We start from the raw sequence: 18,164 nt of genomic DNA, 5'->3' as shown, positions 1-18,164 counted from the left end.
TCACAGTGGGCAGGAACCTGGAGGCAGGAGCTGATGCAGAGGCCGTGGAGGGATGCTGCTCACTGGCTTGCTCCTCATGGCTTGCTCAGCTGCTTTCAACCACTAGTTAAGAAAAGGCTCTAAATGGCCCACCTAAATCCCATCTACATGGAGGCATGTTCTCAATTGATGTTCCTTCCCCTCAGCTGAGTGTAGTTTGTGTCAAGTTGACATAAATCTAGCCAGCACAGCATGTAAGTTTAAAATGAGTATACTTTGTATATATTGTACAGAATGCCTGGTTTTAAAAACTGCTCTCTGGAGGCCGGAGAGATGGCTTAGAGTTCCTGCTGCTCTTCCAGAGAACTCAGGTTCAGTTCTCAGCACCTACACTGGGTGGCTCCCCATTGCCTGTAACTCTGCCTGCCGACTTGGGAATCTAAGAACTCCTGCTCTGTATGGGCAAACCCACACCTGTGGCACAAAAAACAGGAGCGTGTGCACACACACTCACAAAATGCAAAATAAAATAAATCCTTAAGAGCTTGGTGTTTGAGGGGCTGGCGATATGACTCAATAGTTAAGATGCTTATTGATCCAGCATGAGAGTCAGAATTCAGAGCCCTGCATCCACGTCAATGCCACCACGCCTGCTCATAACTCTGCATTCGGCGGGTGGAAACAAGGTCCTCCAAGCAAGCTGGCTAGCTGGACTAGCCAAATCTTAGGACTCTGAGTTCCAGTGGGAGGCTCTGCCTCAATGTATAAGGTAGAGAGTGATCAAGGGACACACCTGATCTTAAGCTTTCACATAGATGTGCATACATGTGTAACCCTATCGTGGGAAATATTAAAAAAGAAAGGCGAGTTTTCACGCTACACCCTGCTACTTTCTGCCCCGGCGGTCTCGACAGCCAGTTCTTATCTTGTGGAGACTCTCTGCCTCAGAACTCCAAAAATCTCTCCACGAAGCTGGCTAAGCTCCCACCGGTGGGTCACTACCACGCCAGCCCCATGCTTCAAATCCCCCACGGACTTTGCGGTGCACATCAGGCAAACCCACGGACGAGCTGCCACGTGAAGGAAAATGCAACACAATCACTGGGCACAACAAGTAAAATTCTACTCTTGTGAGCCTTGTTAAATCTAAATCCTCCGGTGGCGAGTCCTGACGGATTCGCCATTGAAACCGGGAGACACTCCTTACGTGGCCTTAAACGTACCTCTGCCATTTTGCACTGCCTTCTGATGCAAACGAAGCAGCACACTCAGCCTTGGCAGTCATAAAATCAAAATGTCAATCAACTCTGAAAAATGTCGGAGACGCTCTTCATCCTGCAACACCTAACATTCATCCCAGATCTGATTTTTTTTATGTTAAAATAAGTACACGCCTCTCTCATTTGTGTGCAAACTTTCTTCCATCCTTAATAAACTGGTGAAATGACATGTATGCCACAACTTTTAAAATAAGATTATTACTTATCGTCAATAGATATTTTATTTGTATGTCTGTATCTAAAGACCAAGATCACATACAATTTTCTCAAGTAAAAAGGGAATTGTGAGTGGAAAATTTTAATTATTTCTTTTTGTTTATTTGGGTTACAACACATGTAAAGAGGCCAGAGGACAACTTCTACAACATGAGTTCAAAGGGTCAAACTCAGTGGCACATGCCTTTATCTGCTAAATGTCTCAGCAACTTGATTGGCATGCCTATTTTATGTACTTATTAAGAAACATTTCTTGGATAAATGGGATTGTGAATGGAAAGCTTGGAAACATCTTGCTGTAGACCAGCTTCTGACCCCCCCACACACACCCATGACCTCACCCCTTTCATATACACATGATCACCCCTCTCAGAGAACGGTCCTGTGTCCCTGGCTCCAGGAGCCACCCCTCAGTTTCCCCAGGTGTCCCCTTGGGAGGCTGGAGCCCCAGTATACCAGAAAATCTTCCTTTCTCTGAGGCCTCTGTTGGAAGCCTTCCCTCCTCTTTGTGGGTGGTCAGTACAGTGACTCAGACTCATTCTGGACATTTCTCTTCCAGGTCCCAAGTGGAGGTCGAGCTAGCATCCCACGATGGAACTGTGGGGAGGGGCCGCCTCACTGTGGGACCTCAGCCAATTCTGAGCCAGAAAGAACAGCCAGTTAATGGGAACAGGCTCCTTCTTCTGGGATTCTTCGCACTCCTGTTCATTCAATCTTCTTTTCTAACTGGAACCTTCCAATTGACCCTTATTTGCATTTAAATCTCAAAAAACAAACAAACAAACAAATACCTTCTCTGAACCCAATTCGTTGCCCTAAGTTTCCCCTCTTCCAAAGCTAAACTTGGGGGGGGGACAAAATAAACACCTACATCCTCCTCCCCCAACCCCCGACCCTCCACATCCCCCCACGTTCCCCCAATTACTCCCACCCCACCCCGGCCAGCCTGCCTTCCCATCCACTGCTCATCTCAGCAACCTTTCCAGTGACCTGCTGAGAGAGCAGCCCCATTAGGGGCCCTGGGAAGATGTTACTGGGCACCACCCAGAGTCATCGATGGGAACTGCAGACCATAAAATCTCACCCTCTGAGGAACTTCTGAGAATACTGAGCTTCGAGTCCTGAGACTGCGTCAAGGACTCTTCCCGTTCATTCGTTCATTTCTTCATTCACACACTTAAGATACAGTGAGCACAACCTGGGCCAGACACCAAGGCAGGCTCTTGGTGCTCTGTAGATGACCAGACACCATTTTTGAAGGACAGAGCTACCTATCTAAGCTTCGGTCGGTGCATCCTGAAGATAGACAATAACCGTGGTGACACTTGCAGGAGAAAAGTCCAGAGTGCACACACAGGGCCTGAAGTGGCCTGGAACAGGCTGAGCGAGCGACCGGCCGCTGGGTAGAAAAAGTGGTGGGGAAGGGTTGGGGAAGGGGAGAGAGAGGAAGGAGGGGCTAAGAAGGTTGGTGGGAAGGAATTCCAGGAGTGGGAAAGGGTGGGGCAAGCTGGATAGCATTTCCAGTTGTTGTTTTGTTTTTGAGACAGGTTTTCTCTGTGTGGCCCTGGCTGTCCTGGAACTCACTTTGTAGACCAGGCTGGCCTCGAACTCAGAAATCTGCCTGCCTCTGCCTCCCGAGTGCTGGGATTAAAGGCGTGCACCACCATGCCCGGCTGCATTTGCAGTTTTACCTCTGCCTTCCCATGTTTGTGTCAGGTTACTCCCCTGCCTCAGATAGGAGGGCCTCAGCACTTCAGCTCCTTCTTTATCAAGTCCCTTTGATTCCCTTCTCCTCCCCTGGCCTAGCTCTTGCATGCCTCACTAACACAAAGGCAAGTGTCACAGAGGTTCCCCAGATTCTTACTGCCCTCCCTAACACCGACTCTCACGTAGGAGAATTGTCACCTCTGTGGGGTCATGCCAGGAAGCTTGGGAGAGCAAGTTGAGATTCAGAGACTTGGCAGGCACACACCTGAAACTTTGGCAACTCCCTACTCCCTGCCAGACTCCTGGCCTGGGACTCGTGCCACACTCCCCACATAAGGAACCATGACCTGTGGTCACATAGGCCCAGAACAGAGTTCTCCATGCTAATGAGGTACCTAGAGGCCCTGAGGGCTTAGCCAATAAGCTTCTCTTCCCAGACATTCTTCCCTGCAAAAGGTATTTAATCTTGGTTCCACCCGGAGAAGTTGGTACGGTATGGTATACATCTATTTTCCACAATGAACAGCCAATAAACGATATAGATAATCATGGACCGTCTCTTTCATTTACCACCACTATGAGGAACATGCAGAAGGTCTTCGCCTACAGAGCCGCAGCTAGATCTCCCATAGAAGGCCTCTCTGCACTTCCAGCCTGTCTCCACCAAGCTAAGGACAACCATCACTGAGCCAAGCCAGAGCTGCGGCTAGACACTGGCCCCAGCACGTGGGACATTTCTCCATTCTTTGCGCTTCCATGACTCCCAGAAGCACCTGAATGTCCAAGAGTCTGAGAACCCCACTGGTCATTGCAGGCCTAGGGACTCCCCAAACCAGCTCTAGCTTCCTTACATCTCAGACTGTGCTTTCCCACCCCTGGAGCGGTGTCTCCAGCTTCCCTGAAGGCCAGCACCCACCCAGCAACATGGGATCAGCAAAGCCAAACTCTGAGCATATTATGGACTAACACACCTCTTCTCATCACATGACATGGGTACTGGAATCCTCTGTTGCTGGGACGAGCAGCAGACATTCCTTAACTGTTGAGCTAGCTCTCCAGCCCTGAGATTAAAAGCTTTCTTTTAAAAGGACTTATTTATGTTATGTGTATGTGAGGGTGCTTGCAAGTATGCAGGTGTACCATGTACACTCCTGGTATCCATGAAGAGGCTAGAGGAGGGCAGTGGATGTCCTGGAACTGTGGTTACAGGTGGTTGTGAGCCACCATGTGGTTCTTGGAACGGTGCCCAGGTCCTCTGCTAGAACAACTAGTGCTCTTAACCACTCAGCCATCTCTCCATCCCAGAATTAGAAACAATCTTGTCAGATCTGATACCATAGGCCTGTAGTCCCAGCACTCTGGAGGAGGAGACTAAAGGATTAGGGGACCAAGGTCATCCTCAGCCACATAGCGAGTCTGACGCCAGGCTAGGTCATGTAAGACCTTGTCCCAAAAACAACAAAAATGAAAACTAGAAAAGAAGATAGCCTGTTTCTCATAAAAAAAAAAAAAAAGAAAATAATACAAAGCCTTCTTTTTATTTTTAATTAAAAAGGGACCACCCAAGTCCATGGTAATAAACATCTATAATCCTAGCCCTGGGAGGGCAACACAGGAGGATTAGGAGGCAGGGCCAGCCTGGGCTACTAAACAAAACTCAGAAAACAAACGAAATACTCCTCTGAGACCACGGATGGTGAGCAGAGCCTGAGAGTTTGACCCGGACCTGCAGAACTTGGAGCAGATGGTGGTGGTAAATAGCTTTTCTTTACACTGATAAGGAAACTGAAATTAAACAAAGAGCTTTGATTAGCCTCCTAATGGAGTTGAATCAAGCTCCCAGCCGAGCTAAATTTAACTCTGCCTCTCTCTAGATCCTGAACTGCAGACTTCCTGCTTTATAATTCATCCCCCCGGCTTGGGGTTGGATTGTTCACTATGGGTGATGGCTGTGGGATGGGATGGCCTCACTGTCCTCTCGTGAGGGTTTGAACATTTCAAGATAAAAACAAGTTAGAATTAGTGTGTGTGTGTGTGTGTGTGTGTGTGTGTGTGTGTGTGTGTGTGTGCAAGTTAGGAATGAAGAAAAGCTGTCAGGAATTGGTTTTCTCCTTCTATCCTGAGGGTCCTATGGACTGATCTCAGGTTTCTAGAGTCAGTATAAGGCCCCTTTACCCACTAAGCCAGGCCTCATCAACTTTTCTTTTTCTTTTTTAAATTACACACACACACACACACACACACTTTATATATGAGTGCTCTATCTGCATGTACACCAGAAGAGGGCATCAGATCCCAGTACAGATGGTTGTGAGCCACCATGTGATTGCTGAGAATTGAACTCAGGACTATTTGGAAGAACAGTCAGTGCTCTTAACCACTGAGCCATCTCGCCAGCCCCTTCAACGTTTCTTTAAAAGGCAAACTGTCATTCTGTTGCCCAGGCTGGCCTCTAATTCACGACAATTCTCCTGCCTCAGCTTCTCCAGTGCTGAAGTCACAGGTCTGAACCATCACTCCTGAAAAAGAAATGGTGTCTACTTCTTTCCCTCTCCCAATACATCGGCCCTAAGTCACTGGTTAGTACTCTCCTGTGCGCTGTAACCCGTGCATCCTCAATGACTTAGTTTTCTTTTGGTTCCTTTGTTCTAACTGTATGCATGTACACGCGAGTGTTGCTCTGAAAATTTCTAAGCAGGAGGAAGTGGTTCCGTCTGAGCAGCTGTTGGCTTTTAGAAGGAGCAGCTCTGCCCTGTTTCCGATTCAGAAACAGCTCGGGGCGCGCTTTCATCCACAGATCTAAATTTAAACCTTGCCTTCTCTCCCTGGGAAGCTCAGTCCTCTCCCTCCATAGTATTGCGGAGGGGAAATGCCTTTACGAGGTGTTTAGGTTGGACCAGCAAAGGGTGTTGGTGTTGAGACACCCAAGGGAGAGCTGTCGAGAAGGCTCAGAGGGTAGAGGAGCTTGCTGTCAGAGACTGACGACCTGAGTTCAGTCCCACACTGTGCAAGCAAAGAGCCCGTTGTCCTCAATTGTCCTATGACTCCTACACATGCAGTGTGGCACTCACACTCCCCCGCCCCAACACAATAAAATGCGGAAAAAAATGTAAAATAAACAAACAGACTCCAAGGGAGAACACTAACTGGCCTGGGCTGAAACCTGATGCAGGTCAGAACGCTCCAAGCGATGAGGACGATGAGGACGTGGCATAGCCAGTGTTCTCATGGGCGATGGGGAGGGGGGCAGAGGGGAAGTACACTGGACCACGACCAACCAAGGTCATGCGCAGTAAGGATTTCTTCAGCCATAGCTCCATTCCTTCTGGCATCCCTCCCATTCCTCTCATCACATCAGCAGAAAAAGGCAGCCTCTCTTCACAGAGACTCGGGGCCTGTGTTAGGATCAGTTTACACATTTCTCCCACTGTGTTTAAGTGTTTATTTTGACATAATTTCAAACATACAGAAATCTTGCAGTAACAGTCTATAAGGGACGAGTGGCCTTTTATGTTGGCTGTGGTTCAGTTTAGGTTTGGTTTTTGAGACCAGGCCTCGTCATGAAGCCTGAGGCCTGTAATCCCTCTGTCCCAGTCTCCTGTGTCTGATTCTACTACGCTCGGCTCCTTTTCCTTCTCTGCCACCTCACTGCCCCTTCCCCCACCCCCAACTCTTGCTAAGTCTTGCTGGAGTTTATAAACCTTAACAATCTTTTCCAAAGCCGGGCGTGGTGGCGCACACCTTTAGTCCCAGCACTCCGGAGGCAGAGGCAGGCAGATTTCTGAGTTCGAGGCCAGCCTGGTCTACAAAGTGAGTGCCAGGACAGCCAGGGCTACACAGAGAAACCCTGTCTCAAAAAACAAAACAAAAAAAACCCAAACAAACAAAAAAAAAAACCCAATCTTTTCCAAAAGCTAAATTGTAATTTTCTTATGTTGATTTCCTTTCTTTTTCATTTTATTTTGTTTTGTTTTGTTTTGTTTTTGAGACAGCCTCTACACCGTCTTGACTGTCCTGGAATTCACTCTGTTGACCAGGCTAGCCCCAAAATTCATAGAGATCCACCAGCCTCTGCACTCTGAGTGCTAGGATTAAAGGTGTGCGCCACCACATCCAACTGTCGGTTTCTACTATTTGTTTTTTTTTCCTGTCACTTTAAGCTAAAATTAGTCTATTAGTCTTCTTTGTCTTCTCTCTCTCTCTCTCCCTCTCTCTCTCTCTCTCTCTCTCTCTCTCTCTTCCTTCCTTTCTTTCCCTCCCTCTTTTTCTCTCCCTTTGGTTGTTTTGTTGTTTTGTTTTTTGAGACAGTGTTTCTCTTTGTAGCCCTGGCTGTACTGGAACTCACTTTTTTTTTTTTAAAGATTTATTTATTTATTTATTTGTTATATGTAAGTACACTGTAGCTGACTTCAGGCAATCCAGAAGAGGGCGTCAGATCTTATTACAGATGGTTGTGAGCCACCATGTGGTTGCTGGGATTTGAACTCTGGACACCTTTGGAAGAGCAGTCGGGTGCTCTTACCCACTGAGCCATCTCACCAGCCCCCGGAACTCACTTTTTAGAGTAGATCTCTACCTTCAAGTGCTAGGATTAAAGGTGTGTACCTTGGCCTCCCAAAGTGCTGGGATCACAAGGATGTACCACTCCATCTGGTTATTTTTTTACTGTTATCTATTAAGACAGTCTTGGTTTGTAGTCCAAGCCAACCTTGAACTTGAGATCCTTCTATCCCAGCTGCCAGAGTGCTGGGATTTCAGGTGTGCACCGCCATATCTGGCTTCCTCTAGTTCCTCTAAAGCTCTGTCAATGTTCTGCTACGCACATGCATGCACATACACACATGATACTCCCAGCAAATCCATATGTTAAAGCTCTCTCCTGGAGTACTTCAGAATGGGTCTGTACTTAACATGAACTCTGATCCAATATTGCTGACGTCCTTATGAATAGAAATTTTGGCCAGGGATGGTAGCTCAGTCAGTAAAATGCTTGCTTTGCAATCGTGAAGACCTGAGTTCCATCCCAGAACTCCTGCTTTTAAAAAGCCAGGACAGTGATATACCCTTGCAATGCCAGTTCTGGAGAGCCAGAAAGAGGAGGCTCTCTGAAGCTCACTGGCCAGCCAGCCTTCTCAAAGAAGTCCGGGTCAGCGAGAGAACCTGACTCAAAAGCCAAAGGTAGATGGTGCTTGATCAACCATGCCCAAGGTTGTCCTCTGGCCTCCATGAACACTTCGGAGGACACACACACACACACACACACACACTGGTGGGGGTCTGGACTGACTGAGGAAGAGAGAACACTGACAACAGAAAGAGAAGATGGCCTTCAGACAGAACCAATCCCTAGTCTCAAATCCCAGGGCTGAGGAGGAGGCTCAGATGGTAAAGCGGTTGCCTAGCAGGTAAATCCTAAATTCAGTCCCTAATATCAAATAAAATGTCAGTGGTGCTGCACACCTGTAATCCCAGTACTCCATAGATGGAGACAGGAGGATCAGAAGTTCAAAGTGGGGCTGGAGAGGTGGCTCAGCAGTTAGGAGCACTGCACCATCTTTCAGAGGACCTGGGCTCCATTGCCAGCGCCCGCGTGATGCATATCCATGATGGTTCACAACTGTCTCTGCCTCAGCACCAGGAAGTCTATGCCCTCTTCCGACCTCTATAAGCACCAGGTTCACATGTGGTGCACAGACATACACACAGGCAAAACATCCATAGGCAGAAATGTGGCGCACAGACATACAAGCAGGAGGAGCATCCATAGACAGAAAAGGGTTGGCTTTTTTTTTTTTTTTTTTTTTGAGAAGTTCAAGCTTAGTCTCTACACAACAAGTTTGAAGCCAGCCTGGGACACATAAAATTCAAAACAAAGAAAAAGAAGAAAAACAATCTCTCTTTATATCTGGTAACAAACCGTATCTTGAAGCTTACTTTATTTGACCGTAATATCACTACAACAGGTTTCTTATTTGTTCTTATTCCTGTTTGTATTTCTTACAATCTTATAATGTCCTATTACATAACATACATTTCCCATTCTCTCGCTTTTACTTTATCTGTTAATTTGAAATAAGTCACTTAAGACTGGATACACTTGAGTCCTTTTTTATCTCGTTTGATAGTCTGTTTATTAACTCAAGTGTTTGATGTACTTGCAGTTAGTGTGATGTTTGGCGTGGCTGGGGTTAAGTCTACCACCTTGCTGTTAGTTTCTGCTGGCTCTGCTTTGTTTTCCTTCTAGTGTGCCTTTCCAGCTTTCAGTTAATCACACACTCCTAGACCTCGGCTCTGTTTCCTCCGTTTGTCCTGATGAGCTCAGCCTTGTCTTAGTGTTATTAGTTCAGGGCCAGGTGATCCGAAAGTGCATCCTTAATTGGTCTTGTTCTGCTTGAAACTAGTGTATAACAATTTCCCTAAACACGTATATCCCCCAAAAAGTTCTGTTTACTATCTATTATTCTGATATCATTATCATGGATTTTACTTTTACCGGTTTTTAAGCTTCTAATAAAAAGTGGCTGTTTTTGCTGAAATGGTTTTTCAAAGGATTTACAAGAAAGTAGCAAAAATGTACTTTTTCATGTTCATTATTCCTTCCTGCATATATAACGCTATCATTTTAATTTTTTGAGATTGTATTTATTTTTATTTTACAAAGAAATACACTCTGTACATGAAGTGTATACGTATTTGCCTGGATGTATGTCTGTCCACCGCATGTGTGCACTGCCCTTGGAGGGCAGAAGAGGGCACGAAACCCCCTGGAACTGAAGGGAAGGGTGGATGTGGATGCTCGAACTTGACCTTGGGCCCCAGCTTTATCATTATATAGTCATGTGTGCTGGTGTGTTACAGAGTGTGTGTGCGTGTGTGTGTGAGTGTGTGTGTGTGTGTGTGTGTGTGTGTGTGAGTGTGTGTGTGAGTGTGTGTGTGTGTGTGTGAGTGTGTGTGTGAGTGTGTGTGTGTGTGTGTGAGTGTGTGTGTGAGTGTGTGTGTGTGTGTGTGTGTGTGTGTGAGTGTGTGTGTGTGTGAGTGTGTGTGTGTGTGTGTGTGTGTGTGCAAGCCAGATACTGGGTGGTCTTCTTTCTCAGTCCTTCTCTACTTAATAGGTGCTGGGAATCTGAACTCAAGTTTTCAGGGCAAGCACTTAACCAAAGGAGCTACCTCCACAGCCCCAAGGTTCAAGACTTTATCTGATGCCCTTGCCCTTCAGCCGATGATCCGATGATCAACCCTCAGCACATCTTGTAGCACACAGCCTGCATCCTGATGAGGGTGAGTGAGCTCTTTGAGCTTTTTCTTTTTCTTTCTTTCTTTCTTTTTTTTTTTTTTTTTGGTTTTTCGAGACAGGGTTTCTCTGTAGCCTTGGCTGTCCTGAAACTCACTTTGTAGACCAGACTGGCCTCGAACTCAGAAATCCGCCTGCCTCTGCCTCCCAAGTGCTGGGCTTCACCACCATGCCCGGCTGATTTTTTTTCTCTCTCTCTCTTTGAGCTTTTGTTGATGCTACCTTAAAATATCTAGATTCCTGGGATCCATGGGTCTCACATGACCATAGCCAACCAGGAAAGATGTGCATGTTCTTTTGTGGAGTTTGTTTGTTTGTTGGTGGGTGGGTGGGTTGAGACAGGGTTTCTCTGTGTAGCCCTGGCTGGCCTGAAGCTGTATAGACCAAGCTGTCCTGGAACTCAGAGATCTGCCTGCCTCTACTTCCAGAGTGCTGGGACTAAAGGCTTGTGCCACCTGCTCACTTCTTACACATTCTACACATTTACATGTCAATCAAAACAAAGCATTGCTCTCTTTTTCTAGAGACAAGTGGGCAAATTACAGTCAGTGGAGCGATGGCTCAGTGGTTAGGAGCACTGACTGCTCTTCTAGAGGTCATGAGTTCAATTCCTACCACCCACATGGCAACTCAAAACTGTCTATAATTCTACTTCCAGGAGATCTGACACCCTCTTCTGGCTTCCAAGGGCACCAGGCACACATGTGGTACACAGACATACAAGCAGTCAAAATACCCACACACATAATACACTTTAAAAAATTATAGTGAGTGGCCACTATATCAGAAGATGTGAGTTTTTACAAGTACGGCAAAATCTCTTTGTTTTGTGGTTGAAAACTCTCTTCATCTGGGTAAGAAGTTAACAGAGATCCAAACCAACCCATGGTGTTCAAGAATACAACCAGCAGCTCCCGCCAACCTCTGTCTCTCATTCTAGACAACAAGGTCTTCCCCTGAACCTGGGACTTATCGACATGGCAGAACTAACTGGTGAGTGAGCCCTGAGATCGCCCGAGCCTCCACTTCCCCAGTGCTAGAATGACTATGTCTGGCCTTCCACCTCCACCTCCCCAGTGCTAGAAAGACTATGTCTGGACTTTTACGTGAGTACTAGGGAAGCCCAGCTCAGGGCCTCGTGCTTATCCAACAAGCACTTTGCCTACTAAGGTGTCTCCTCAGCCCCTCAGTTGTTGGTTTTTGTAAGTGTCAAGGGCAAAGCTGTATTTGCCCATGCCCTCCCTCCAGCTCCAGCAGAGCGGCAAGGCCCTCTGTAGTAATGGGTCATAGATTATCTGGCCATAGATTATCAGCCAAGGTTTTTCTAGGTGAAGTTTAATGTACACCTCTAGGTTGTACACAACATCAGGGTTCGTCTGCAAAGGTTTATTTGTCTTTTTCTTAGGTTGGGGCCCTGAGAACAAATATTGAGACAGGGTCTCTGTGTAGGTGATGTACTAAGGAAGTGCTCCCAGCACAGGCAATGAAAGGAGGCGGCCATGGAAAGCAAGGGCATGATGCTGGCCAACTCTCAGCCTCAGCACCACAGAGAGAGCTCTGCCAGGTCAGCCACAGTTCAGAGCTTGTCCAACTTCAAACAAGGGAGCTGGGACTTTCCCAGCCCTGCCAGTCTGAGACCACAATCACATGAAGGGGACACACAAACTTGTGGGCAGCATGACCATGTAGCTCATAGCTGTCCAGAAGCCCAAGCGTGACCAAACAAAGTCACAAGGTAAAGCATGAAAAACAAGGGGTTCTGTGCTTGGGGCTTGGATCCAATCCTCAGAGCCAAAAGGAAAAGAAACAAAAAAAAAAGAGAAAACAAGCCGGGCAGTGGTGACTCACGCCTTTAATCCCAGCACTTGGGAGGCAGAGGCAGGCAGATTTCTGAGTTCGAGGCCAGCCTGGTCTACAAAGTGAGTTCCAGGACAGCCAGGGCTATACAGAGAAACCCTGTCTCAGGAAGAGAGAGAGAGAGAGAGAGAGAGAGAGAGAGAGAGAGAGAGAGAGAGAGAGAGAGAGAGAGAGAAACAGAGAGAGAGAGAGAGACAGAGACAGAGAGACACAGAGAGAGAGAGAGAGAGAGAAACAGGGGTGTGTTTGTAGCTCAGTGGTAGAGCAGTTACTTAGATTGATCAGGCTGTAGGTTCAATCCCCAACATGGAAAGAAGGAAAGGAGGGAGGGAGGAGGGAGGAAAGAAAGGGAAAGTAGTTGGGGAAAGAGGAACAGATGGGGCACAGGGAGCGAAGATGCTGAGGCTGGAGGGTGGCCGCAGAAATGGCACAGTGATTGCAAGACACAGATGAAACCTGGAAACCCCGCAGCCTTTGCCACTGCAGACTCCAAAGCAGAAGGCCTTGGCAGACTTCTCTGAAAGATGTTTTGACTAATTTAGGAGTCAGTCACTTAGCAGATGATTTATTTTAAGAGTTTTCTCCTGGAAACCCAGTGGAAAGTATCCTGGGCCTGTCCATTCATATTTCAAGATAATAAAGCCTTGTCTCTTTGATAGTGATGAGTCTCGTCCTGGCAAGAACTCTGAGTGGCACCTGGGTGGGTGGGGTCAGGCTTCTACACATAACTTGACCAATTTTTGTCATCAAGATCCTATTCTGTCTTTTTTTCTGCCCACATTCGTTAAATCTATCATGTAAGGCTTGTCTAGGAGAATTCCCACTTTATTTCCTGACTGACTTAGAGAGTATGTGTCCAGTTACATTTATTCCCTGGCTGACTTAGAGAGTATGTGTCCAGTTACATTTATTCCCTGGCTGACTTAGAGAGTATGTGTCCAGTTACATTTATTCCCTGACTGACTTAGAGAGTATGTGTCCAGTTACATTTAAGCCAAAGAACAAGGGTGCTTCAGTTACAAGCATGAGGGGCAGTAAGATTGCTCAGCAGGTAAAAGCACTTGCCTCACAAGCTACAGCCAGAGTTCAGTCCCCAAAACCCACAGCAGAAGGGAGTGACCACTGTCCCTGCCCTCGACACACCCACCATGGCACATGTGTGCCACCCAAGAATAAACAACGTACTTAATTTTAAAATTATGTATTTATTATTATGTATGCACACATTCATGGGCACCGAGGCACACTCGTGGAGACCAAAGGACATCTCATGAGAACCGGTCCTCTCCCTCCCTTCTGTGGGCTCTAGAGTTCAAACCCAGCTTGTCAGGTTTGGCAGCAAACGCCTTCACCCACTGAGCCATCTCACCAGCCTCGTGAATGAGTGATCTTAAAAAATCTGAGTACAGAAAGTCTTTTAAGCTCTTTTATGATAATTTTGTATATGGTAATATTTCTTTTCTATTCTTGTTATTATTTAAGGTGTCTTATTTCTTAAAAGTATTTTCAGAATAGGCATTCATATCTTTTCAGTTAAAATTTATTAAAATCTTCTCATTTTCTAAAATTAGGTATTCTAGACTCAAAACCCAACATCCTCAAAGACACTCTCTCTCTTCAGTTGTCAGGAGGATGTATTTTTGGTCAGGGGTAGTATTGAGACAGTTATTTGGATAAAGCCCAGTTGCTCTCATGTGACTCGGGGACATTTGCTCCTTTGGAGTGTGCTTGCAGGGAAGGAACTGGGACCTGGACAAGGACACACCATACTGGCCAGAACTGGTTTTGTACAGCATCACCTGAGGTTGGGTTTGAACAGTGAGGTAGGTGCATGCAGTGTCTTGGGATCCAACATACAAGAAAACAAAGACCTTCCCAGGCTCAAGCATAGAGCCAGTGGTTCAGGTTTGTCTGCATCTGAAATCAAAGTATATTTCTTATCCCAGTTACAGTGGGCCCCTTTCTCCACCTTCTTTTTTGTTTTGTTTTGTTTTGTTTTTCAACAGGGTTTTTCTGTGTAGCCCTGGCTGTCCTGGAACTCACTTTGTAGACCAGGCTGGCCTCGAACTCAGAAATCTGCCTGCCTCTGCTTCCCGAGTGCTGGGATTAAAGACGTGCACCACCACGCCTGGCTTTCTCCACCTTCTTAATCTCTTTGGCGAAAGCAGTGCTTTCCTGATGGCAAGAAGTCTGGCAGGGTATGTCTCCTCATAAATGGACAGAGGAAAAGCACCCACAAGGACAACGCCAGAACAACCTACCACATGATCTGGGGAGAGGGTGAGCAGAAACTGTGAATCTTCCAGTGGTGATATCCCTATATACCTGAGAACATACATTTCTGTTCATGTGATCAACAGTTTTTGACCTGGAGGACATAAACAGAATAATGGCATTGTGGATTGTAGGCTTTCCACCATAGGCTTAAGGTGAGACAGTTGTGTTCTACTATAGAACATACTGGAACACCATTAAAAGTATCTAATGACTTTAACCAAAACTTTCATCTTACCCCTTTATTCACGGGGTCAGTTTAAGGATCCTGTGAACACAGCAAACACTCATGAGCATCGCCACGCCAATAATAAGATCACGTGGTGTAAGACCTTCGGCCCTCAAAGACTGCTCCCTGCATTTGGGGTCTAGTTTGGAGTGCAGAAATGTTAAAGTCAATTGTCAAAGAAACCTAGCTGGTAGGTAAAAATAGAGATATGCCATGGACCAAGAAAGGAAAAAATTGTTGCAGTAGCTAGAACTTTTTTTTTTAATTAAATTTAATTTTTTAAAAAGATGTATTTATTTATTATATATAAGTACACTGTAGCTGTCTTCAGACACACCAGAAGAGGGAGTCAGATCTCATTACGGATGGTTGTGAGCCACCATGTGGTTGCTGGGATTTGAACTTAGGACCTTTGGAAGAGCAGTCGGGTGCTCTTACCTGCTGAGCCATCTCACCAGCCCCCAATTTAATTTTTTTTAAAAAAGAAATTTAGTTACACAGCAAAATCAGTTTAAGGTACCAAGATATCTCATATCCTCCCTAGCCCACCATGCACAGTGCCCCATATATCCTCCCTAGCCCACCATGCACAGTGCCCCATGAATAACATCCTCCACCAAAAGGCACTTTTCTACAGTTGATGAACTTTTCCTGGAATGTCTCCATCACCCACACTCTCTAGTTTAAGATTTGCTCGGGAGCCTGAAAAGGTGCTTCAGTGGCTAAGAGAATTCACTGCTCTTATAGAGGACTCAAGTTCAGTTCCCAGCACCCCAGTTAGGCTGCTCACAACTATCTGCGACTTCAGCCCCAAGGTGATCTGATGCCCCCCCCAGACACACACACAGAGACACATACACACACCACAAATTAATTAATTTTCTTAAAATTAGAAAAAATAAAATCAAGAATAAGTAAAAAACCAACTGTCCACCTTAGATTCCTGAGAACTGGCAAAGGTTGGAAATGGGCACCGAGGGGAGCTCCCGGCTCCCGAGAGGGCAAAGGCAGAGGTTATGGTTAGAAATCTGACAAGAAACCCAGTGCTCTGGCTATGGCCCTTGTGTGTCCCACCAAATGGAGGCCAGGCAAGCCTGGATCCCATCAGTTGGAAAGTAGGAGGTGCTGGCAGAAGGGTTCAGAAATTCAAGGTCATCCTTGGCTAGTCAATGAGTTTCACACCAGCTTGGCCTGCATGAGACCCTGTCTTTAAAAATGTAAAAAAGAGAGCAAGAGGACTGTTGGAAGATAAAGAGGTCTTTCCTTTATAGACTACTCCGCCTTGGGTATGTGTTATAGCAACAGAAAACACACTAAGACCTACAATGGAAAGTCTGTTATAGCAGCCACCTGGCTTTGGTGATGGCCTCAGTCACAGAGTGTAGTAACTACTTAACAAGGACATGGCTGCACTCTTGAATCTGCTGCCAAATCCAGCCCCTTGATTCAAGAAAGAACTGGAAATATACTTTAAAGGGTCAAATGGGGATGGGGAGGGGAGCTCTTACTACATTCAATTTCACATTAACTGTAAGGAACTGGAGTGTCTTACTATCTCATTTAATCAGGCGACACCACAGTTGGTATGGTTAGCAATGTAGTAGAGAACTCACAGCCTTCCTTTCTTCTCTAGCTTTCCCCAAGCTAGGCTCTTCCCTGGTCATAGAAAGTCTGCTGTGATAAATCAGCCAGCCTCCAGGCTGGGCCTGAAAGCTATTTTATACTAAAGTCAAACTAGGTTCATGCCTGTTTATGATTAAATCCCTGCTTCTTAAGGATTGGGCTACACCTCGCCTATAACCTTAACTATGAGTTGTTCTGTACTGCCTGTTCAAGGAAATGATAATGATGCCGTTGTTTCAGAAAGTACGACACCTCGTTACCCCTGTTATGACCCCTTATTATGACTGCCTTGCAATCACATCTTTGTTTCAGGTTGTTATGACAGGCATGTCATGCTTGTTCCACTTCTGGGGCTCCGCCTACTTGCCTGCCAAATCCTCCATTTGGAACCCCCTACTGCTGAACTATAGAGACCCCTATGTCATCCAAGTCCAGTACTTATCTCTTGAACCCCACCTTTAGAGAGATATAATTTGTGCACACAAATAAAAAGGTTTTCTATAATTAATTTCTTGCTTTAATTAACTTGGCGTTGATGTTTTAGGATTGTGGTCTTTCTCCTCACATCTGTGGGATTAACCGCTGTAGCTCCAGATACCACATCAAGGCCTAACAATGATTAGCAAAAGAGGAGGGCTTTTCCTAGCTCTTTTTGGGAACCAGGAAACTTTCCTTGGGCATCTTCCTGTGAGATGTCTCTTCATGTCTCATTGGTCAGAACCCTCCAATGTGGCAATGCTAGACCAATCACCATCAAGGAATGAACCTGTCTAATCAGGACTCGTTGTGTGTGAAGGCAGGAGGTTATAACATTAAAACCAAACCCACAAGACAGTTGTGAGGTTTTTAGTGTTTTGGAATTAGCAGTAGAAAGGCTGTGTCTATTTAGAGAACTGTGTAAAGACAATGTGACCAGTGGAGATTAGTAAGGTGAAAGTCAACGACTTGGATAGCTGACCAGAACTGCCTTTGGGTATTTTATACATTTTATTTATTATATTTCCTTTCTTGTTTTTTCTTTCAATACAGGTATCTGTGTATGATCTTGAACTTCACATCCTCCTGCCTCAGCACTGAAAGCTCCAGGATTAGGAAGGACACTCTCTGCCACACTTGGCCTTCTTTGTATTTGAGTTCTTTAGACAGGACTGGACCTGAGGTACACAACCTACTCTAAAGAGGGTCAGGGAGAAAAGGGAAGCAGCTCCCCCAGGGTAGGGGTGCCTGCACATCAGATGCCACGAAGCTAGGAGGGCATCGCTAAGCAATAGACAGTTGCTCCATCACTCTGGGTTTGCAGGATCACAGTTAACTCTTTTTTCTTTTTTAATGGTGGAAGAGAGCAAAGTACTTACTGTAATGCGGTACTACTAGGACTTGTTTAAAGAGGGAAAAAGCCTTTTAGGTTTTGAGATCAAGGTAATTATTTAATGGTGTTAGCTTGGGTTAGCTGCAATAGCAGTTTTGTATTGAAGCATATTTTACTATTTCCTGCCAGCAAAGGCCAGACATGGACAAGAAGGTATGCATTAATGGAATGACATGGAGCTCGGGCCTCTTGAGAGCAGCCGCTTCTCCAGAACAGAGAGTGTCTCTATTTCACCAATACACTGTGTACACCCAATGAGCTAGGGACAAGCATAATTGTAATCTATTTTAGCAGCCTCATGGCTCTTAAGGACACAGAAGAAAGGGAGATTAAGAAATC

General features: G+C 45.9%; 1 long non-coding RNA gene across 1 annotated transcript; it reads left to right on the top strand.

The window, feature by feature from the left end:
* The first annotated feature begins 4,747 nt into the window (after positions 1–4,747).
* Positions 4,748–17,662, top strand: Gm42398. The gene is made up of 4 exons (XR_882249.1): positions 4,748–4,935; positions 10,295–10,460; positions 11,414–11,466; positions 17,486–17,662. It is a non-coding gene; the product is annotated as a predicted gene, 42398 (long non-coding RNA).
* The last annotated feature ends 502 nt before the right edge of the window (positions 17,663–18,164 follow it).

Source organism: Mus musculus, chromosome 7, assembly GCF_000001635.26.
Source record: "Mus musculus strain C57BL/6J chromosome 7, GRCm38.p6 C57BL/6J".
In the NCBI taxonomy this organism is placed as follows: Eukaryota; Metazoa; Chordata; class Mammalia; order Rodentia; family Muridae; genus Mus; species Mus musculus.
This window is presented reverse-complemented; position numbering and strand designations above follow the sequence as displayed.